This window comes from Anabrus simplex, chromosome 8 (assembly GCF_040414725.1).
Source record: "Anabrus simplex isolate iqAnaSimp1 chromosome 8, ASM4041472v1, whole genome shotgun sequence".
NCBI lineage: Eukaryota > Metazoa > Arthropoda > Insecta > Orthoptera > Tettigoniidae > Anabrus > Anabrus simplex.
Window position 1 is genome coordinate 221,923,448 of NC_090272.1, and position 24,013 is coordinate 221,947,460.

At 40.7% G+C, this 24,013-nt stretch overlaps 1 long non-coding RNA gene across 2 annotated transcripts in view; it reads left to right on the top strand.

Annotated features, from left to right (window-relative positions):
- Positions 1–24,013, top strand: part of LOC137501887 (uncharacterized) — a 57,204-nt gene that overhangs the window by 20,830 nt on the left and 12,361 nt on the right. For both annotated transcript variants that reach the window (XR_011018673.1, XR_011018674.1), the window contains exons 2-3: positions 2,534–2,919; positions 3,008–3,081. This is a non-coding gene — a long non-coding RNA (uncharacterized lncRNA). The remainder of the gene's footprint in view (positions 1–2,533; positions 2,920–3,007; positions 3,082–24,013) is intronic.

Genomic DNA, 24,013 nt, shown 5'->3' on the forward strand with positions numbered 1-24,013 from the left:
AAACATGGGAGTGCTATGTCTGTGATTTTTTATTATCTTTGTCCAAGATGTCTAGCACGAGTATTTTGTTGAAAAAGAAAACTGCATGATCTCTGAACAAATGAATCAGTTAGGGGGCACATGAAGTGCTAACTCATCAAAAATTATATCGAATATATATGTTTAGCACGGAAGACGAAATAATAAATCGTTTAATGAATCAGTTAGGGCACATGGAGTGACCGCTAGTCAAATGACATAGAATGAGAAAAAAGCAATAAAACGACGCCAAAGAACTTCGGTGAACAAAGACATCAAACACGACAGTGTTCGACAAAAAACACGAACGCGCTGTCACGTAGCAGAAATACTGGTTGTAAAGCAGGAAAATAAGCATGTATTCTCTAAAATAATAGATTACGAATTATTCCTTAATCAACCTCCTATTTGAGACTTTATGTAAGTAAAAACTGCAATTCGTCGCACCGACACAGGTAGGTCTTATGACGATAGGAAAAAAGTTCTGGGGGGGGGGGGTAAGGAATTGAGGCTACAGCATTTGCCTGGTGAAAAAACAAGAAACACGTGTATACATAAAGTTTAGGAAGAATTATTCAAGCAACTCGAATAATATGTAGAACATCCCACTGTTTTATTTTGCTTGTTAGTTCAAAATACATTTCTAAATTATTTCTTACATGCCTCACAGTCCTTAATCATTGGATTCGGACCGTCAAAATCAACATCATCTCCACGATGATTATAGTGACGTTCACAACGGCGACAGACAGCTATTTCAAGTAATGCTTTTGTGTAGAAGGGAAGTTTCTTCCATGCGACATCTACATCCTTACCGGCATATGTTGAGAGAAACCCAGATGGTAAATAGTTAATTAGATGTTGTGGCATTCGAAGTAAACTGCCATGTGTATGGTATGATGTAATAGCCTCTCTTACTAGTGAGAAATATATAGTACGTAACGCGTCAGGTTTAATATTTGGTGTACAAACTTCACATTTACACTGGAGATTACTGTTAACTTCAGGGTTTTTGTCTCGCCAAACTCATTCTTTACTTGTCGCTCCATGATCGTGGACACACACACACTGATGCCATCGGTGACGATACCTTCCTATTTATTCACACACGTTTTAATAGTAGGCTACAATTGGCATAAGTCACACTGACATGTCGTATGGTGCGGATAGCTTTAAGGTACACCCCTCTTAGCAATTGCCTAGTGTGAAAATAGGGAACTACAGAGATTTATTTTAGGGCTGCCAACGGGGGGATCGAACGTACTCTCTTATGGATAGCTGACTAAAGATGTAAGCAAATTCGCTTGTTATATATAATTTTTTTAATGCTAGGTGTAAGATAATCTCACTTAATATTACCAGACACGAGTTAAATGTGTGTAAAAATATTATTTCGTACACATATGTTTTAAATGGAACGCTCAGACATTTCAGTTCGTCGTGAATATGAAACCCGGATGTTATCTGCAAATAGCTTTCCCCTAAACCGGTCAAAGCCCTACCTCTTTCACGGTCAATGCTGGTCATGGTCGAGCCTTGACCGCAGATTCATCCCCTCAGGCTACGAATAAGGAAACGTGAACTGAAGTGTTTACACGGGCGCACAGGTTACTAGCAGATGTTGAACCCGAGCAGGTTTTTTTAGAAAGTAGTTTTTCAAATTACATGTCCCCGTTAGAACAGATACATACAGTGCGATTCGCTTGCTGAAAGTACGACAAAGTTTCTACCGCAACAGTGCAAACAAGATATCCAGTGTGCAGAGAGGTCTCTTCAACAAACTGATAGCGCTGTAGGAGATGCTAAGATTGAAAGAAGAGTGTGAGTTGAGAAATATTAGGGAACTGGAGGGCGCGTTTGAACGCGCAGTATTAAATAAAATAATTTTCTAACGAAGAGTTCTACCTGTTCGTTAGTTTATGCTCGCATGTTATATCTGAGCGTGAGAGTCCTCACTTTCCGCTCTTCTTTCTCCACGGTTTTGGTTACTTCTCCTGTAGCGCTATCTTAAGGGGAGACGTAGGCAGAACTACAGTCACATGTTTGATTACACATATCTTTCACAATTCAGACGATAGTTCTTATTTTATAAAATAAACTGTAAACACATGCATTTGAGAGCATTTTAGTAAATTTTTGACGTACAAACATAAATTCACACCTCCAGTTTTCTTTTAGGTCTGACGAAAATGTGCTGCCATCGAAAGGGCTGTAAAAGCAAAACTCTTCGTCAGTGTAGAAAATATAATATATACTTGTGTTCGAACAAAGATTTTAATTGTTGCACACTGTAAAATAGAACATCTGATCATGTACATATGTATATTCACATGCACTGAGGTAATTTTTCATTTTTGTAAGTAGTGAATTAAGTCCTGACACGGACAATTGTGTGAGTGCTTTTCCTCAGATGTTCATTTTAATTTGTAGAATAAACTAAAAATATATGTATTTAAGAGCATTTTAGTCGTTTTTAACGTACAAACAAAAATTCACACCGCCATTTTTCTTTTAGGTCTGAAAGGGAGTGCGATTCGCATGAAGAAAGCACGACAAAGTTTCAAAAGCAACGAAACGAGGAAGATGTCGACTGTTCAGCATAGTCTCTTCGAGAAACCTGTAGCGCTGCGGGAGGTAATAAGATTACAAGAGCAGTGTGAGTTGAGAAATATTATGGAAGCGGAGGGCTCGTTTGAACGCACAGTATCAAATAACATAAGGAATTTCCTAACGAAGAGTTCAAGCTGTTCGTTAGTCTGTACACTTATGTTATTTCTGAGAGTGAGATTCCTCACTTTCAGCTCTTCTTTCTCCACGCCTTCTGTTACTTCTTCTGTAGCGCTATATTAATGAAGCTAGGGGAGATAATAGATTCGTATCGAAGTGACGAAGATGTAATTGGTGAGTTTAACTTTTTTAATTTCAAAAAAACATCTATTTGAGGATCGGGAATGATTTAATTCTACATTAAATTTTCCTTTCGATATAGTGGAAGAAGAAGTGGGAGAGCAAGCAGAAGCAGAATGAGGAGGAGGAGAATTTAATTTATTCGAACCCTTGTAGGTGAGTGTATATATCTTTTATTTTATCTTGTTTTCTTCTTTTCAGCTCTTAGGAAGACAAACTAATCTAGGAGAATTTATTTACGTCGCACTAACACAGATACGTAAAGGAGTAGGAAGAAAACGAGCGTAGCTCTATGTGTCTTTCTTCTTAGGAAAGAAAGAAAGAAAGAAAGAAATAAGAAGGGAGTATAATTACATACATTATCATTATAGACCCTTATGCCTTTCAGCGTTCAGTCTGCAAGCATCTGTGAATGTAATAACGTCGCCACAATCCTCGATTTGCAACTAGTGTTGCGATCTCATTTAGTTCTTATCTTTAAATCGTTAGAAACCGAGTCTAACCATCGTCGTCTTGGTCTATCTCTACTTCTCTTACCCCCATAATAGAGTCCATTATTCTCCTAGGAAACCTATCCTCCTCCATTCGCCTCTCATGACCCCAACACCGAAGCCGGTTTAAGCGTACAGCTTCATCCATCGAGTTCATTCCTAAGTTAGACCTTATCTCCTCATTCCGAGTACCTTCCTGCCATTGTTCCCACCTGTATGTACCAGCAATCATTCTTGCTACTTTCATGTCTGTTACTTCCAACTTATGAATAAGATATCCCGGGTCCACCCAGCTTTCGCTCCCGTTAAGCAAAGTTGGTCTGAGAACAGACCGATGTAAAGATAGTTTCGTCTGGGAGCTGACTTCCTTCTTACAGAATACTGTTGATCGCAACTGCGAGCTCACTGCATTAGCTTTACGACACTTTGATTCAATCTCACTTACTATATTACCATCCTGGGAGAACACACAACCTAAATGCTTGAAATTATCGACCTGTTCTAGCTTTGTATCACCGATCTGACATTCAATTCTGCTGAATTTCTTACCTACTGACATCAATTTTGTCTTCAGGAGGCTAATTTTCATACCATACTCATTGCACCTATTTTCAAGTTCCAAGATATTACACTGCAGGCTTTCGGCACAGTCTGCCATTAAGACTAAGTCGTCAGCATAGGCCAGACTGCTTACTACATTTCCACGTAACTGAATCCCTCCCTGCCGTTTTATACCTTTCAGCAGATGATTCATGTAAACTACGAACAGCAAAGGTGAAAGATTACAGCCTTGTCTAACCCCTGTAAGTACCCTGAACCAAGAACTCATTTTACCATCAGTTCTCATTGAAGCCCAATTTCAACATAAATGCCTTGGATTGATTTTAATAATCTACCTTTAATTCCATAGTCGCCCAGTATGGCGAACATCTTTTCCCCCGGTACCCTGCCATATTATTTCTCTAGATCTACAAAACATAAACACAACTGCCTATTCCTTTCGTAGCATTTTTCAATTACCTGGCGCATACTGAACATCTGATACTGATATCCTCTCTGTGGTCTGAAACCACACTGGTTTTCATCCAACTTCCTCTCAACGACTGATCGCACCCTCCCTTCCAAGATGCTAGTGAATACTTTGCCTGGTATACCAATCAAGGAGATACCTCGATAGTTGTTGCAATCCTTCCTGTTCCCTTGTCCTACTCGTTGGCTGAACGGTCAGCGTACTGGCTTTCGGTTCAGAGGGTCCCGAGTTCGATTCCCGGCCGGGTCGGGGATTTTAACCTTAATTGGTTGATTCCAATGGCCCGGGGGCTGGGTGTATGTGTTGTCTTCATCATCATTTCATCCTCATCACGACGCGCAGGTCGCCAACAGGCGTCGAATAGAAAGACCTGCACCTGGCGAGCCGAACCCGTCCTGGGATATCCCGGCACTAAAAGCCATACGACATTTCATTTTTTTCCTGTTCCCTTGCTTATAGATAGGTGCAATTACTGCTTTTGTCCAATCTGAAGGTACCTTACCAATACTCCATGCTAATTTTACTACTCTATGAAGCCATTTCATCCCTGCCTTCCCACTATACTTCACCATTTCAGGTCTAATTTCATCTATTCCTGCTGCCTTATGAAAATGGAGTTTATTTACCACCCTTTCCACTGCCTCAAGCATAATTTCACCAGCATTATTTTCCTCCTCCCCATGAGCTTGGCCCTTCGCAACACCACCAGGATAATTTCCTTTTACATTGAGAAGATGTTCAAAATATTCCCTCCACCTCTCCAGTGATTCCATGGGATCTATTATGAGTTCACCTGAGTTACTCAATACACTGTTCATTTCCTTTTTCCCCTCCCTTCCTAAGATTCTTTATTACTGTCCAGAAAGGTTTCCCTGCTGCTTGACCTAGCCTTTCCAGGTTATTACCAAAATCTTCCCATGACTTCTTTTTGGATTCAACAACTATTTGTTTCGCTCTGTTTCTTTCATCCACGTACAAATCCCTGTCTGCCTCGGCCCTTGTTTGGAGCCATTTCTGATAAGCCTTCTTTGTACGTTTACAAGCTGCTCTCAATTCATCATTCCACCAAGATGTTCGCCTTTCGCCATCTTTACACACAGTTGTTCCTAGGCAATCCCCTGCTGTTTCTACTACAGCATCCTTGTATGCCACCCATTCACTTTCTCTATCCTAAACCTGCTTACTGTCTACTGTTCGAAACTTCTCACCAATCATATCCATGTACTTCTGTCTAATTTCCTCGTCCTGGAGATTTTCTACCCTTATTCGTTTGCAGACAGATTTCACTTTCTCTACCCTAGGCCTAGAGATTCTTAGTTCACTACAGATCAGATAGTGGTCTGTATCATCGAAAAATCCGCGGAAAACTCGTACAGTCCTAACAGATTTCCTGAAGTCGAAGTCTGTTAAGATATAGTCTATTATGGATCTGGTAGCCCTGGCCTCCCATGTGTAGCTGTGAATAGCCTTATGCTTGAAGAATATATTCGTAACAGCTAAACCCATACTAGCACAGAAGTCCAGAAAACGCTTCCCATTCCCAAATATTCCATATCTTCCCCACATTTACCAATCACCCTTTCGTATCCTTCAGTTCTATCTCCAACTCTCGCATTGAAATCGCCCATTAGCACTATTCTATCCTTGCTGTTGACCCTGACCACGATGTCACTCAATGCTTCATAAAACTTGTCAACTTCATCCTCATCTGCACCCTCACATGGTGAATACATTGAGACAGTTCTCGTCCTAATTCCTCCATCTGACAAATCTACCCACATCATTCGCTCATTTACGTGCCTAACAGAAACTATGTTCCGTGCAATGGTATTCCTGATAAAGAGCCCTACCCCAGACTCTGCCCTTCCCTTTCTAACACCCGTCAAATACACTTTATAATCTCCTATCTCTTCCTCGTTGTCTTCCCTTACTCGAATATCACTTACTCCTAGCACATCCAGATGCATATTCTTTGCTGACTCAGCCAGTTCTACTTTCTTTCTTCCATAAGCTCCATTAATATTGATAGCTCCCCATCGAATTCCATTTCGTTCACCAATTTGTTTCCAAGGAGTCCCTCGCCTGTCAAATGGGAGTGGGACTCCGATACTCCCACAGGTCCGAGGCTTGCTTAAAATGTTCTGTGCTCGGTAAATTCATGAAGCAGGATGCTACCCTACTTGCACACAGTATAATTTTAGGAGAAACAAATATAAGGGTATCTTCAGTTAAATTTGTTTAATATAATTTTTAAGATACATGTTTCATAAATGTTTCGAATAAAGTATGCATAGTTGAGGCGAAAAATATTTTCTTGCTTGAGGTAATGTCCAACGTTGTCATCAACAAAACAAACACCACTGTTTCTTGATTGAGTGAAGTCTGCAACAATAGAGAGAGGTCACTAAAAGAAGGTAAACCTATTACACATTAGAGTAGAAATTGTATATATATATTATACTAGCGTACTTACCGCCGATTATTTTAGAATACATATTCCTTCGGAATCCAAGAATTATGAGTGGTGTCGAAACCTAGCCAGGATACTAACACTTTGTTGCCCTTTCTGCGTAAAACTGTATCAATGAGGTATGTTTTAGGATGTTTTGTCTTCTTCAGTTCTTGTTCATAGTGCTCCATATATTGGTTTATTTTGATAGCCGTGAAGCAAGTAAGTTCTCGGTAATGTTTCTTTTACTTTTCTTACAGTAAATAATTCATTACTCCAATTAGGAGTATAGCCCTTTGTAAAATATCGCTTAATTTTACTTTTTCTTACTTTGTCACCCACTTTAACTTTTGGTGGGTAAGAAGACTTCTTTTTCTTCATTTCTCGTAATTTGTACACAGTTGCAAGTTGTTGTGGATCATTTGTGACTATAGGTTTCATACCAATCGTACGATGTTTTCGATTATTGTATTCGTCTAATAGTTTTGGTAGCATGGGAAGCCAGTGGTAAGATCCACATGCAGAGAATTTCCGCCACATCCACTGCTTCAGTGTTCGATTGAACCGTTCAACTACGCTTGGCTTCAAGCTGCTCCCTAACGAATAGTGTTTATTTTTTTTCTAATCCACTGTTGAAAAATCTTATTATAAAATTCTTTTCCTCTGCCCGTTTGAAGATGTTTCGGATAATGTTTACATTTTGAATAGATGCGTTCCAGATTTTCTACTACTTCGTTTCCCGTTTTTTAAGTGGAACTGCCCATGCATACTTTGAATAAACATCAATTATAGTTAACATGTATTTATATTCACTATTAACTTTCGAAAACAGAGACGTATCAACAAGATCAGCCTGGTGCAAATCATCCTTTGCCCAGCTAATAACACTCCGTCGTTCAAAATTCTTTCGCAGTGGAGCGTGGAGTTCTTTCGCTATTCCTTCTCTGATTTTGTTCATAAAGTATGGGTAAAAGAATTCGTTCTGTGTCGTCTATTCTGTTCTTGAATCGGGGTCGGTCTGTAGCTAGTTGTTGCCAGTTGCTCCTTCTGTCTTCAATTCAATTTCATAGATTACTGAAATATCCGTAGAGAATCTAAGCACTTTATATATATTTGCGAACGGAAGTTCGTCCCACCGCGTAGTGTTCATTTATACGATAAACCCCGATTTTTGAAGTTCTTCGATTGACAAGATTTCGTTTTCGTGTGACGAATGACCTGCACTTCTAGATGCTATTAACTTTTTCAGTCTCTCCACTAGATTGTTTGGATCATTCCATTGAGCTAATTCGATCTTCTTTCTTTGTTCATTTTTCCACTTAGCTACTTTTGATCTTCTTCCTGTACGTTTGTATTTGTGTACACTTACAAATTTTGGTGTGCTCCCGCCTTTTTTCACTTTTTGCATCTTCTACTAATGGCTTGATAATTTTTTGAAATTTGAGCGATTTCGTGCCTCTCATTTGCTTGCCTGCGTCGTACTGTTTTCTGCGCACGTTAGTGTAATTTAATATATGACTGTAAGCTGACAGATCATTATCATCATACGAGTTTGCGTCTGGATCTTTCTGAAATAGTAATTCAAGGAGACCTTCGGTTAAAGGATAGTTGTAATTGTCAATTATGAGATTGTTATCGCGAAACAGTACTTTTTACTCCCTAAATATTGTTCTCCATGAACTAGTCGTATCCCAAATATTCTATCAACTTTGTGTCTTAATTGTGGGTTAAGATAATTTTGCTGGAGCGTCAATTCCTTTCCTTCGAGAGCTGCTTCTTCAGATTCTTCTTCATCAATTATATAACTGTTTAATTTTCGATTTTTCTTTGCATTTAATCCATTCGAGTTAACTGTAAGCAGCTGCAGTTTAGTTAATGGTTCAGTTATTGGTTTAAATGTCTCTTGTAACTTTAATTGGTTTAATGCCATATCTGCTTTAAGAGAGTAATATTTTTACATCTTTTCTTAATATGGCTATTTTACACGACTTTTTGCCATCATGTTCGCCTGTATTTTTAACTGAAGTGTAACGTCCGTTGTTTTACTCATATATGGTATATTCAAAGAGTTTATGGAGCGGAAGATCGTTAGTATTCCATTGCTCTGGATTTTTAGGCGGAATTGAATTTTATCACCTTCCTTTACAGCAATTGGTGCACCTACTTCTAATTCGATTGGATTGTTCACATGATTAATCATCGCATATACCAGTGAACTACGTGAAACTGTTAACGATGTTAGTGTGCCTGTGTAGGGAAGTTTATACATAAGACGACAGTTTGGTAGCATATATATCGGTGACTGACTTGATGGTAGACTATTTACTTGAAAAAGAGCTTTTCTTTGTTTATTGTGCAGTTCCTTTTTCATCACTTCAAACTCTTCTTTTGCAGTAGCAAACGTTTCTAAATACTGTTTGTTAACAACATCTTGCTCGTGGATAGGAGAATCAACTTTTGTATTTCGTTTATTCTTCATATTTAATTCTCCGTTAGATTCTACTGGTAGATAATTTTCCTGAAGTTTGGATAACTCAAGTTTTAACTCGTCAACTTCTCTCCGCGCAGCCGCATATTGTTCTACAAGATTTTATTTGCAACATCTTTCTCATTTAACGGATTATGCATGTTAGTAATTCGCTTATTTTCCATACTCAACGTGCCACCCACATCAATGTTTAGTTTCAGTTGATTGCTTATTTCATTCTTCAGTTTTTCGAGTTCTTCTCGCGCTGCTGTATGTTTTTCCAGGTATGCTTTATTAATCGCATCCGTCGAATGAATAGGTTTGCCGATGTTTGTTACTCGTTTATTTTGCATATCTATTGATCCATCGTCATTCAGTTGATGTAGCCTACCATTTGTATGCTTTTTTAAAAATAAATGTGATATTGCATCTTGTTCCTCTTCAGGATCTGCTACACCCGATATTCTCTTGTTGTTCGTGTTGAGGTTATTGTCAGTCGAAGGAAGGTGATCTTCTACGATATCACGTATAAGTGAGTCAACATATTCTATGCGTGCTGAAACGTACTTAACTCGTTTCTCCAAATTTCTCTGCACATTGTTAGTGTGCGTACGCATTGTGTCAAGCGAAACTGCTTCGTTTCCATTCATCGCTGGAGCTATTCCTTTCACCAGTTTGTTCTTAAAATCAACTGTATCCTCTTCTAGTTCACATATGTCACGTATTTAGTTTTTAAGATCTAAAATGTCATGTCGTGACAGACAGGATTGAGCTATTAGGTGAGCTCTTAGGAAAAGTCAGATTGGTTGGAAGGTTGGTTGGATCGTTCCCGAGCGGTTGGAACGTATAAGGTTGGGAAGTTTCAACTAAGGTGCAGATTAGGAGGAAGACGAAGTGGATTCCCACGAAGTTAATATATTCTGATACTGAAGGTTGACTACAATATGTACACTATGTACAATATAAAATAAAGACTTATGTTGGCAAGTCTTGAGCGAGAAGTCTGTCTACTAGTCGTCCGTCGAAGTATATAATACTTATTATTATTATTACTGATTGCGTAATTGTCCTACCGACCGGCAGGGATTCTGCTGACAACTGGTCCGCGAAGTGAATAGTAGAAGCCCTGAATAATGGCTTCCTTGCCTTTATATAGCCTCCGGGGCCAACGCCCAATGTTCTAGAAGTTTGTCGTAACCTGCGTATGTGACTGCCTCACTTTCCGTGATTCTGGCCAATCAGAGCCCGTATCCAAGAGACCTTTCTAGTATATTCTACTGCGTCTATGCGGCTGAACCATGCCCTGTCAACATGAGTCACTTCCTGTATGACAAACTTCTCTGCTACTCAAGATTTCCTAACATGTACGAAACATGATTTCCACTCTTAACTGACTATTCAGTTCCATGAATATAATTATTTTACATCTTTTAATTATTATCAGGTACGCCCATTAGGTATGCTTATACCTGACTCCTAGCCTCTTATGACAGGCTAATTCCTAATACATCAGGTACAGCTATTCCTCCTACGTTCCCTGGGTTCGATCCTCGGAGGGAATAGCAGTCCTGGGTTCAAGTCCCTGGGAGGACACGACACCTCCCTCCCCTAGGGAGAAATGAATGCAAACATCTCTTGCATTCATTTCGCTACTCTCAAACTGTATTCTTTACAGCTTATGAATTACAACCTTTTGGAGCTTACTCTCCTACTAGTGGGACTACGCTGTGCCAATATCTCTTCCGGTAACACCCTTGATTCCGGTGTTTCTATTAATTCTAACTCTGATTGCAAATCAGGCTTACTGGGGGCCCTTCCAGTAGCCCTGTGTTGCTTAAATTGGACGGTAATGTCTTCGTCCGATACCCTTGCCTTACTGTTGGCAGTAATTACATTTTGATAGATACAGAGATTGGGGCAGCGTTCCTTGTAGTCCTCAATACACTTGGGTTTATACTTACAACTTTTACAACAGCCACAGCAACAACACAATATTACTATCATTATGGTTAAAACACTCCAAGTTACAATTTGGTATACACTTATATATCTTAATGCTATATTATGCTTGAGTTCAGTCTCTTGCTGCTGCACTAAGCGTTCGACCTCGCTTACTTTCTGGCTTGTCCATTTCAGATCGTTTACATGATTTAATAAGTTACCTACAGTCACTTTGTTTAACTCAGGAATCTCACTGAGTTTTATATTACTATAACTTGATTCACAACAATCATATTCCAACGCAATTTCTGGTATAATGTCCTTTTTCATGGTGGAGTTTATACTCCCTGAACTTTGTATCTTACTATCTACAGAATACACAGTACACAAATCCATGAAACTTATTATACCTAGACCATGTAATTTTACATCACTAGTAGACTCTTTACAAATGCATGTCACTTGGGTTTCATTAGGGGATATGTAAATGTATTTATTATCATTCACAGGAATCCAAGTGAGCTCGAAAATTGGCAATACCCTCTTTTCACAATCTTCGGGAAGGTGATTTACACCTGTTAACAAACTGATTATACAAGGTCTCTTGGTAATTACATTTCTTAGAGGAAAATTATATTTACACAACCTTTGATTGTCCTCTATTAATTTGCACTCTTGCACTTGTTCCTTACCTAGTTGTGCGTATGTTTGCTTCTCTTTGTCTAAGATTACATACTCTTTTTCTTCCTGTAGGTATACAAAGTGGTTGGGGTTGTTCTTTATTTTCGTAGGGAAGGGAACACATTTATACAGGGAATATTTAATTCCGTTTGTCAATGGAAGCTTTAAAATATATACCAAAGAGTCTTTTGTTAGGTACACGCTCACTGTTGAAATTTGATATGTGAGATACCCATAACTTTCTCTTATCTCTATTGGCAGGTCATAACCTTTGGGAAATTCCCCTTGTACCTTCTTGTAAGCCTTTAAAATATCATCTGGACTAAGTATTCGTACTTGTACTAGTCCTAACCGAGCATTTATAATACTTATCTAAAATTATCTGATAGTGCTCATGCAGCTGAAGTAACACACCTTGCAATTCAATCAGGTGTTTATTTAACAATAATTGCAATTCCGAATGTCGGAAAGCCTCTGAAATTTGCTTAGTTGCTCACAATTTCCACTGAAATTATCTCATTCACGGTAATATCATTCCGTGTGTTAATAACACTAACATGCCAAATAGTGTCCTAGTTATGGTATCTACTACGTGGATTAATTCACGTTTATTCCGCCTGTCTTTCATGTCTGACATCTATCCCTTTGAAAATGTCCTATTGTATCCCTTATCCCAAAATGAGGAAAGCAACGGAAGCTCTCTCATGCTTCTTGCTCTAGCGCACCTCTCCGATGGCATTTAGGCCGTCTACAGTAATTACGGTGGACCCTTCGAGGATCCAATCAGCCTTCGGGCTGAATACTCAACACATCTACACGAACCCATCTATTACATGTCAATTCCTTCCTTGATATAGTGCACGATATTGTGTCCGATTTAGGTCCTCATGGTTACGATATACGATTCAGATAACCGATTTAATTTTACTAATCACTGCCGCGTACAGTTCTGTTTCTCTCTTGTTTTCGAAGTACACGCCTGCTGGCTCGCTGGATGGGTTATCTCTAAGTCTAACGGTGCTGCCTTATCAATATCAAAGTCGTTGCCTCTGACCGCTTACTGGACCTCATGCATGCTTGGCCGTGCTGGCTCGCAAGTCAATACATCTTATCTTCTGGCAATGCTGACATAACATTGTCTTACGCTTGTCTTACGTTTACGTTAGATAATCACAACACTAAGGTGTTAACACAACAGGTCATCACTATTCATTTCCGAATGACATTCGAGTAACTCTACAGGGATTACTGTCTATACTGACCGCACTCTGGCTCGCGGAGCCAGGGGTCTCGGGTTCGGTTCTATCCTATGAGTATGGTATTCAACTCATTTTTCATCTCACGGTAATCTTCGGTATCATGAGTTCTGAGTTCGCAAAAACCTTTTCCAATATGCTATTGGATGCAGATTATGGTTCTTCTTACCTGGCTTATCCATAAGCATTTAGGTAACTACCCGCCTTACGGGGTCTTCTCAAGGGGTGACTCCCGGCCAAAGGGTGGCTCACCTTCTGCCTTCAACATCCTCTGATAGGAGACATAGCGTTGCCGGCCCAGGGTAACGGCTATGTAATTTGAAGGTCAGAATTTTACCTTGAGGATAACGTCTTATGGGACATACATTCCCCAGTTATTCGCTGTGCGCAGAGTGGCACAGAGTAACCGTGCATGGAGCTTGCAGAGTGGCATATGATGCCTTGGTATGGATTCATTATAATTCATGCCCCTAGTATGACTTTCCTGTCTAACAACAAGACCTGGTTGTAGTTCACAATCTCTCTTTGGGTGGTTTTCTGCGCTTGCAGATATCACACCTCCTTGAGTAGCCACCGGCTCAATGGTGACATACCCCAGGTGGAATCCGTCCCAAGGGATTCACACCTCCCATAGGGCGCCCACACTTGTGCTAAGACAAAATGCAAGGCCGCTCCCTATGAGGATCCATTTGTCGCCTCCTACGACAAGCTGGATCGGCTGTGGTGCTATTCTGGTATACAGGACTACTTATGTTGATCTCCGGCGCCACACGGGGTTTTTCCGTGTGCCTTACTACAGGACTCATTCTATTCCTTCCTTCGTGAGAGCATTACCGTGTATTTGACCGTATTGTTTAATTTCTTAACACCGATTTGTGACTCTGTGACTGTACCTATTCGCAATTTCCTACCTTTCATATTAGTGATTTTTGTGTAGCCTTTTCTCTATCCTGCCCGTTCAATAAAATACTATGCTGCGTATTAGCAATGTTCCTATTAACTCTGAACTAAATTGTAAGCCTTCTGCTTTCACTACATGAGTGAGCCTTGTGCTCAGCTCAAGACCTCGTGGGTCAAGTTTGGCGAGGGTTGACATCTAGACTCACAGCCTCGCCACTGTGGTCTTTCTGACGGGTACTGAGGATCGTGCACTGTTTGACATCCCGTACCAATAATCCTTGGTTCTGGAATTTCTAGGTTAAATTTCTAACATCGGTATCCCTAATTTGGCACGTGACTTGACAGGGTATTTCATACTAACCTTATCAGCAGTCATCGAAAGTTCACAATGCCGTTGAGGTAAAGGGAGTGTGTTTACCGCGGCCGAAATCAGAACCAAATACAACTATTTATGCCCGCTTCTAATCAATATAGAGCTTCAATCTATTTTTATGAAGAGTGGTTCGTTTTCCTCGCTTATTCAGCTCCAGTGTGCAGTTCACACCATTTACCTTTATGACCTTATAGGGGCCTTGATATGGTGGCGATAATTTTGATTTGCTACGCCCTCGTCTTAGAGCATCATTACGGAGCAATACTAGGTCTCCTTCCTTAAAGGAAACTTCGTTCTGTGATTCATCGTACCTACACTTCTCTTGCTCTTTACTCTTAATTAGAGTTTTCCTGGCTATTTCGTGACTCTCCTGGAGTCGTTGTGTTAATTCTTCTACCACATTCTGATATTCATTGTAAGTTGGCTCAGGTTTTCTCTGTAGTACGCCTGGAATATTGGCCTTTCTTCCGAATATCAATTCAAATGGTGTGTAACCAGTGCTAGTATGTTTGGTAGTATTATACACAAACATAGCCATTGGGAGATACTTATCCCAGTCATTCTGAGAGCTACACACATAATGTCTCAGAAATTCACCTAGCACTCTATGTGACCTTTCTAAACTTCCGTTTGATTGTGGACGGAAAGCGGCTGTGTGTACCTTCTTAATCCGTAGGGTTCGACACAGTTTCTTAAACATGTCCGCCATGAAATTCGCACCTTGATCTGTTAAGATCGTTCCTGGTATTCCAAAAATACTGATCACACTATTTATCAGTGTTCTGGCTACTGTTTCTGTGGTCTGATCTGGCATTGCACTCACGACCAGGTACTTTGATAACTGGTCCTGACAGGTGAGTATATATCGATTTCCGGCCTCTGTTAAGTCTAGAGGGCCTACGATATCTAATGAGACCTTATCAAACACTGTCGCTGGAGTGTCTGTTATTACCATTGGGGCTCTCACTTCTGGCCCGGTAATCTTATTCTTTTGGCACGAAGGACATGAACGAATATAGTTTTCTATGTCCTTGTGCATCCCATCCCACTGGATGTGGTCTTTCACCCTAGCATACGTTCTGGTAATGCCTTGGTGACCTCCGACCAGCGAAGCATGCGCTTCTTCGATTATGTCCCGTTTTTCCTGCTCTGTTAGCTCAGCCTTCGATTTGCTTATAGCAGGCGTTCCTACCTCATTCTCAGGCTCTGTCACCTCTACCGAAGCGTCCTCGGATTCAGAGCTGAGTCTGTCTGTCTGCTTACTTTCCCCGTTCGACCTCATGTTAGGAGTCGACGTCCTTTCATTACTTCGTTCCCCATTGCCTGCCATGTCTGGCTCTTGGCCTTCAGAGCTAACTATTCTCACTTCCTGTTCAGAGGTAGCAGGAATTCTACTCAGAGCATCTGCGTTGCAATTACGCTTGCCCTCCTTATACACGATATCAAAATCGTATTCGGCTAACTTAAGCCTGAATTTCAATAGCCTAGAGGATGGGTCTCGTACACTGAAAACCCACTTTAACGGTTTGTGGTCGGTCACAACTGTGAAGTGACGTCCAAACAAATAAGGACGAAAATATTTCACACCGAATACAATGGCCAATGCTTCTCTTTCCGTGGTACTGTAGTTTCTTTCTGCTTTATTTAGTGTCCTACTAGCATACGCCACCGGTAAATCCTTGCCTAGCGGACCCTGAGACAGTATAGCACCTAGCGCTTCCCCACTTGCGTCTGTGGTTAAAATGAATGGCTTCTCAAAGTAAGGGTACTGTAAAACTGGTTTTTCAATGAGTTTCTGCTTCAGTACCTGGAACGCATGTTCCTGCTGTTCTGTCCACACATACGGTACGTCCTTCTTTAGGAGTTCGTACAGTGGCTTCGCTATCTTACTATAATTAGGTATGAACCTGCGGTAATAACCTGACAACCCTAAAAATCCCTTCAATTGTTTCGTAGTAGTGGGTTGTGGAAAATCCCTCACTGCTTGGGTTTTCCTCTCATCGGGTTGGACTCCGTCCTTCGTAATGACGTGACCTAGGAATGTGACTTCAGTTCGTAAGAACTCGCACTTGTCTGGTCCTAATTTTAAGTTGGCTTCTCTTAGCCGTTCCAATACGTCTCGTAGCTTCTGGTTATGGTCATCTATCGAGCTACCATACACGATGACGTCATCTAAATAACAGAGGCACTTTATGCCTTCTAGGCCTGTTAATACGGTTTTCATTAACCGCGTGAACGTCGCGGGACTGTCCTTGAGCCCCATGGGCATTCTTAAGTACTCGTAATGCCTCCCTAGTGCAGAGAATGCGGTCTTTTCTCTGTCTTCTGGCTTCAACATGACCTGATGATAACCATGCGCCAAATCCATGGTGGAAAAGTATCGGGCCTTTCCTAAAGCATCTAATATCTCCGTAATTAACGGAAGCGGGTATGCTGTACCGATTGTAATGCGGTTGAGCTCACGAAAATCAACTACCAGACGGTACTTTTGCTTCCCAGAGGCGTCCATTTTCTTGGGGATCAAAAGTATGGGCGAGGACCATGGAGAAGTAGAAGGAGCTATAATTTGATCATTTAACATTTTATCGATTTGTCTACCTATCTCCTCTTTCTGGGCTTCAGGCAATCTATATTGCCGTAAATGTATGGGAGGTTGATCCGCGGGTGTCGGAATGGCATGTTGCAGCACATCCGTGTGCGTTAACTTATCACCTTCCAAGTAAAACACATCTTGGTAGGCGGTACAGATCGCACATATCTCTTCGCGATCTTTAGGCGCTAAGTGGTCTAAACGCAACTGCTCTCGCAATCTTTGAGCCCTAGATTTGGTGACGGGAGACCTGATCTCCACTTGTTCACCACTGACATTATTATTATTATTACTACTGCCATTCCTCGAGTGCTCTTGCGTTCCGCTGCTTGTTCTAGATAAGGCGGCTCGCTCAACCGTATTTACTACAGTGGGTGATTCAGCTGTCTCTTTCCCTACAGCATGAAGTTCTACCACTGGACTCAATAATCTCCAAGCCTTATCAGTAGTGTTCAACATACTGACAATAGCCGTGTAATCTTCCGACTTGGTCAAGCACTCTGCTAAGTAAACGCCCGGTCTTACTTCTTGCTTTTCAACAAGGCCTTCGGCATTATTCTTATCTACTTCGATAGCCACTATCTTTTCGGTTCGGGGTTCCAAAGTGACCCATACGGCTTCTCGTGCACCAAAGGGATATTTCTTTCCTGCTATTAGCGCATAACCGTCCTGGTAATTTAATATGCTATTATGCAGGATATCCTTCCCAATGATCCCATCTTGCTTCAGATTGAAATCATTGTCTACCAGGTGGAAATCTAGGATTTTTCCTCCTATCGGGATTCGAACTTCCCCTTTCGTGAATACTACGTCTCCACTGATGCCTTTCAGCTGGAGGATCTCCTTTCGATTCACGAAAACGTCCTTAGGTGCACACTTTTCCTTAATGAGAGATACATCACTACCTGTATCTATTAAAAATCTAGTAGGGATCTTCTGACCGGCTAAATCTATTAAGATTGAGCCTTCTGTCTTAACTAATTCTGTTGTGGCGGGACTTGATACCTTCGGGGTTGTCACAGCAGTCCCTTGCTCGTGACCCCTTATTAGTTTAACGTGTCCCGGGTATTGAACCAACAGTCTTTGCTATCATGAGACCATCGCTTACATATTTTACACCGTGTCTTATTAAGACTATTCGGCTTGTCTTGGGTGTTTTGTGTTACACCAGCCTGAGTTACAACCTTACGACCCTTTCCTTGAGGGCTTACTTGTGCCTCTTGGCTTTGCTTGCCCCTTCCTTGAGGGCTGACTTGAGCCTTTCGGCTTTGCTTGGTGGTACATTGCCACCGTAAATGGCCTTGCCTCCCACAGGCATAACACCGCTTACGAGTGCGTCCACGGTCCTTATTTCGTCGTGGGCACTCGGGCCTCTTATGGCCCACTTCATTGCACTCATAGCATCGTATGACGGGCTCAGATGGCCCCTTACGATTTCCTGCTCCCTGCGCATGCTGGGATTGTACCCTGATTGGTACTTTCGTAGACCTGACTATCCTTACTTCCCCGGTAGTAGGTTTCTCTTGGTCTCTTAGTTTCCTTCTACATTCTCGCTCCTTGTGGCCTAGCCTTTTGCAGTACGTGCACTTAGGAGCCGGTGTATCAGACTTGGTTCTTGGCCGTTCGCACTCTTTTGCGATATGGCCCTCTTGCTTACAGTTGAAGCAAGTTACCAATACGTTTCGGGATTTGCCTTGCTTATTTCCCGTTGCCTGAGGTCGCCCTAAATTGCCCTTAAAGCTGCCCTTTGTAGGCACTACCTGCCAACCTTCCTTACGAGGGGTTCTAACCGGTTGTGGCTTGTACAGGGCTTCACGCTCTTCCTGAGAGAGCAGTACTGCCTCTTCCTGCCTGGCTGTACTTACAGCCTCTTCGAACGTTCTAGGATCTCTGTCTTGCACCTTGTGCTGGATCCTCCTATTTCGGAGCCCTTGAGTGAAACCGGCTATTGCTATTTTAACTATAATTCGGCGCTGATATTCGCGGCCTTCTATCGGTTCTTCCTCTAAGATCGCGTTTCTGAACATGACTACTATTTCTTCGACCTCGTGAGCCCATTCCGCCACGGAATTCTTAGTCCCTTGCTTGGACTGAAATAGTTTGCATAAATATAGTTCAAACGTACCTTGTTTGCCATAGTATTCCCATAACGCGTTCTTTGCGTTTCTCCAATTTATGATATCCCCCCGTGATAGTAACTTCTCGCGAGCTGGACCCGTTATCTTCGTTAGGATGTATTTAAAGAATAATCCTTTCTCATTGGGTCTTACCATGCAATGTGCGGCTTCTACGTTTGCAATAAATTCGCGGAGGCGTTCCGGCTTACTGCCGTCAAATTCATGACCGATTAACTTATGGCCTTCTGATGCCGATATAAACAATCGTTCCTCTGCATGCACACTACCCGTATCCGAACCTGCGTCACTGACATTATCTACCAGGTTACCCGTTACATTTGACTCTGCCATTAGTGAAGAGAAAATTATAAGCACTCACCCTTAAGGTTGATCGGTGCTGAAGATGGGCTGGATCCTCGGTCTCTGGACGCTGTCTGCTACCGCGCGCTGGGCTGGCTCAGTAGGCTGCTGTCGTGCTGCTGGCACCTCTCACTGGAACGGAACTCTGCTGGGCCGTTACTTCTTTCTTGAGCTAAGCCTCTTCTGCGGGGCTTTCAAATAATTTGTCTCCTTCTCTGCTGAGGTTGTCTGCTTCCCACACCACACCTGACACCAAAAATTTTTTGTCTTCTGTCGTGACAGACAGGATTGAGCTATTAGGTGAGCTCTTAGGAAAAGTCAGATTGGTTGGAAGGTTGGTTGGATCGTTCCCGAGCGGTTGGAACGTATAAGGTTGGGAAGTTTCAACTAAGGTGCAGATTAGGAGGAAGACGAAGTGGATTCCCACGAAGTTAATATATTCTGATACTGAAGGTTGACTACAATATGTACACTATGTACAATATAAAATAAAGACTTATGTTGGCAAGTCTTGAGCGAGAAGTCTGTCTACTAGTCGTCCGTCGAAGTATATAATACTTATTATTATTATTACTGATTGCGTAATTGTCCTACCGACCGGCAGGGATTCTGCTGACAACTGGTCCGCGAAGTGAATAGTAGAAGCCCTGAATAATGGCTTCCTTGCCTTTATATAGCCTCCGGGGCCAACGCCCAATGTTCTAGAAGTTTGTCGTAACCTGCGTATGTGACTGCCTCACTTTCCGTGATTCTGGCCAATCAGAGCCCGTATCCAAGAGACCTTTCTAGTATATTCTACTGCGTCTATGCGGCTGAACCATGCCCTGTCAACATGAGTCACTTCCTGTATGACAAACTTCTCTGCTACTCAAGATTTCCTAACATGTACGAAACATGATTTCCACTCTTAACTGACTATTCAGTTCCATGAATATAATTATTTTACATCTTTTAATTATTATCAGGTACGCCCATTAGGTATGCTTATACCTGACTCCTAGCCTCTTATGACAGGCTAATTCCTAATACATCAGGTACAGCTATTCCTCCTACGTTCCCTGGGTTCGATCCTCGGAGGGAATAGCAGTCCTGGGTTCAAGTCCCTGGGAGGACACGACAGTCACGCTGTATTTCTTCTTTTTTAATACTGTCCTTGACGGTTCTTAACACATAATTTTTTATTACAAGCATCTTCCATGTTTATAGGATTGCCGGCGTTCTTTAACCGTTTACCATGAATACTTAAGTTTCTGTTAGATGTTGATGTTACGCAATTTGTATTAATTAAATTTTTTCATCCACATATGATTTAGTGGATATATCATGTCGTGATGATGGTCGCCTTACATACACGTAACTAGTTCTGCTGTTTGATGCCATCGTGATGTTCTTTCTCTACTCAACAATTTGAAAGTGAGTTCGTTAATGCATACACTGTAGTATTTACATCTCATAAAATATATCGAATCCATATCGATATCGACCATTGCTTATTTCGCTATCCTTATCAATAACGAGAAACTTGAATTTCGACTGCGACCAACAACGATAACATAAATCAGTGAACGGGTTGTAACTCATATCGGTGTTCACGTGATCATCGTAAACAGGACGAAGATTTCTTGCATCTTGTTTAAACAGAATAATAAAATTATCATTGTCTCTAATAAGATGTTTGAGTATGCAGAAATAAGTTTGACGTAAGTAAAAAACATCCACGATATAGTGTCGACCTCTACTAAAGTAGTCTTTCATGTGCTGCTGTTTGTCGCTTGCTACATCGTCAAAAATAAAAACGGATTTTCTTAGAGCTTTTTCTGGCCGTATTACTTGCTCATGATTAGAGTAAAACTCGCTTTTTATTTCTTTAATAGATTTTAATAGCTTCTCTAGTTCAATATATTTCTTATGCGACAAAGATTTTGAGTAAACATATTCTCAAATCGTAACCCTTTGGTTGCAATAACAAATTAATCATAACATTAGTCTTCCCTGCATTCGATGGACCGCATATGATACCGCGTATTGTGTCCGGCAACAGTTTACTATGTTTATTTTCTGTCTTATTGAACGTTTTGTTTCGTTCAGATTCGTCACAGGTAAAGATAACGATTGTTTTCTTGCCTTTACCATCACTCTCTTTTGATAATAATTTTCAACAATCGAGTGCACAGGAGCAACACGTAGAGTGGTTTTTTAAATCAAAGTTATTGTTGATTACTAAATAAACACCAAGTTTTTACCTTCTGCTTCACTTACCTAGTTCCAATATGGTTTGTGCATCACATTACAATCAGTATTAAGAAGTGCTGGAACAGCAGTTGTGTTATAGAGATCTAGTGATATGTTGCCAGCTTCACAAACCCTCATATACCGACACGAAGGTGACCTTTTTCTGTGTTCTGTTAACGGATCGTCATCTTTTTTCCCACGAAAATAATTCGATTCCGCAAAAAATACATTTAACTGCGTCTAGGTATCCCGTGTAGTAGAATCCAGCTTTAGCTAAACTTACGGGGCCTATACACGGTACACGCCATCTAGCGAAAGTCCTTATCCGATCTACCTCAAATTTTAAATTTAACGGACGAGGAATGTACGCCATGATGCAGTAAAATGAGGAGAGCAGAAAAATATCTCTCTTATATATATAGCTTACCTACCTTCTAAAAAGAAAAAAATCTGAACTTAAATACAATTTAGTATGCAACAGTTGCACGTCGTGTAAAATGTAATTCGTATATAATAACACACATGCTAGCAGGAGCTCCCATTTGAGTGTGCTGCGTCGAAGACGCAACGTTGTTCCAGCTCCATGTCAACGAGCAGGGAAAGGAGGAATAATAGGCAAAGTTCCTAATAAAGCTATAGATAATTTACCAGTAGAATTGCACATACCGGGTTATGAATTTTGATGACCTGGGACAAAGTAAGAAAAGCGAATTAAGCGTGGTGATGAAGGAATAAATCTATTAGATAAGGCATGTAAAGAACACGATATCGTTTATGCTATATACAAAGATCAGAACAGAAGGAAAGAAGCAGATGAAATCTTAGCCTCTAAGGCTTGATCTCGTGTAAATTCTCAGGACGCATCATTGGGAGGAAGAGCAGCTGCACTAGCAGTTACGGGTATTATGAAAGCGAAAACTAAAGTAGGCGGGGGTAGACGAGGAAGAGAATCAAAACATCGAAGAGAACTTTTAAAACCGAAAAAAGACAGCGTGCCGTAAAAAACGAAAGGTGGTTTTCTTCCACTCCTTCCGATACTTGAAACCTTGTCGGGCTTGGACGGTCTAGCAAGTGGAGCTGCGGGCATAGTATCGGCTGTAAACAATGCGATAGCCGCACAGGAAGAATTAAAAGAAATGAAGCGACACAATTGAATGCTAGAAGCAATGCGTGGGAAAGGGCTTTCTGCTCGACACAAAGGAAAGGGCATTTACTTAAATCCTCCAGCATACAAAATATAATGAAAGACCTGCCGAATAGAGCATTAACTAACATAGATCTATATCGTTATGCATTTCGTTTGAAAATTCCCTACTTCAGAGGTGTGTTTAGGAGAGATACGTTACCGAAAATTTCTCGTCAAAATGAGTTGTATTTTGAATTTAGATCCGATAAGTAAATCTTGTTCGCACTGGGTTGCGTTCAGTAAACGAGGTGTATATGTGTACTACTTCGATAGTTTTGGTAATTTACGTCCCCCTAAAGAGGTATTAGAATATTTAAATAATTGTTACATTCGGTATAATATTAATTCTTATTACAACTTTTAATTCACCAATTTGTGGACATTTGTGTTTACTATTTTATACTGTATAAATAAAGCACGACCTTAGGATTTGTTTTCAGTGTTCACGATGCCTTATGAAAGACGGATCACACTGGAGGGTAGAGACTCGAAGATTGATGTAGTATTAGAAACCCCGATTCACTTGAATAGATCTTCCTTCTATGAAATAGGACTTGCCGCACTATTTACATCTAATAGTATTCTAAATGTCACTAGTAAAAGTAATAGGCTTGCTATATATTTGAATAATATAAACATCATTTTAAGTGTAGCAGAATGTACAGTATTTATGAATTCGAAGATCTCGTTGCAAAAATAGAATGTTTGCTATCTATTAAAATGTGAAACTATTTCTGCAAGGGTACACTCCAAATCTTAGTTTTTATCTCAACTAGTAACAACAAACCTACTATGCCTTCTCTGTTTGGCGTTGATTTCAATGTACCAAACAGCGTTGGTACTAGCTTATGTTATCTGTTAAATGTATATGAGAAATATGCTAACCATGAATCACAGCTGAATGAAATAGGTAACGTGAGCGTTAATAGCACAAATAAGCTGATTGATATTAAAATGAAGGGAGAAAGAACAACTGTAATCACATTACCTGCAGGTAGTTACACTTTTTCAGAAA